Raw genomic sequence first — 289 nt, forward strand, 5'->3', positions numbered from 1 at the left:
CCGCCTTATATCCTTCACTCATTTGCGTGCGCTTTTTCGAAAGAATGAATAAGGTCATGTTTCACTTTCCCCAGCGATTGGGTGCGATGTTTATCAACGGGTGGGTTTCCAGGGAGAGTCGCTGCATCAAACCAAACTCTTCCACTATACACTGCCCCTTGATCATGTGACAACAGGGGAGGACTGTCCAGTTTTACAACTGACCACAGACTGGGCCACCTACGCCAGTAGCCCAGCCCTCGATTCTGAAAAGGGTTCGACCAAATCCCGCGTCGGCCACGCAAAACCG

This window comes from Anarrhichthys ocellatus, unplaced genomic scaffold (assembly GCF_004355925.1).
Source record: "Anarrhichthys ocellatus isolate YVR2014 unplaced genomic scaffold, GSC_Weel_1.0 scaffold16, whole genome shotgun sequence".
In the NCBI taxonomy this organism is placed as follows: domain Eukaryota; kingdom Metazoa; phylum Chordata; class Actinopteri; order Perciformes; family Anarhichadidae; genus Anarrhichthys; species Anarrhichthys ocellatus.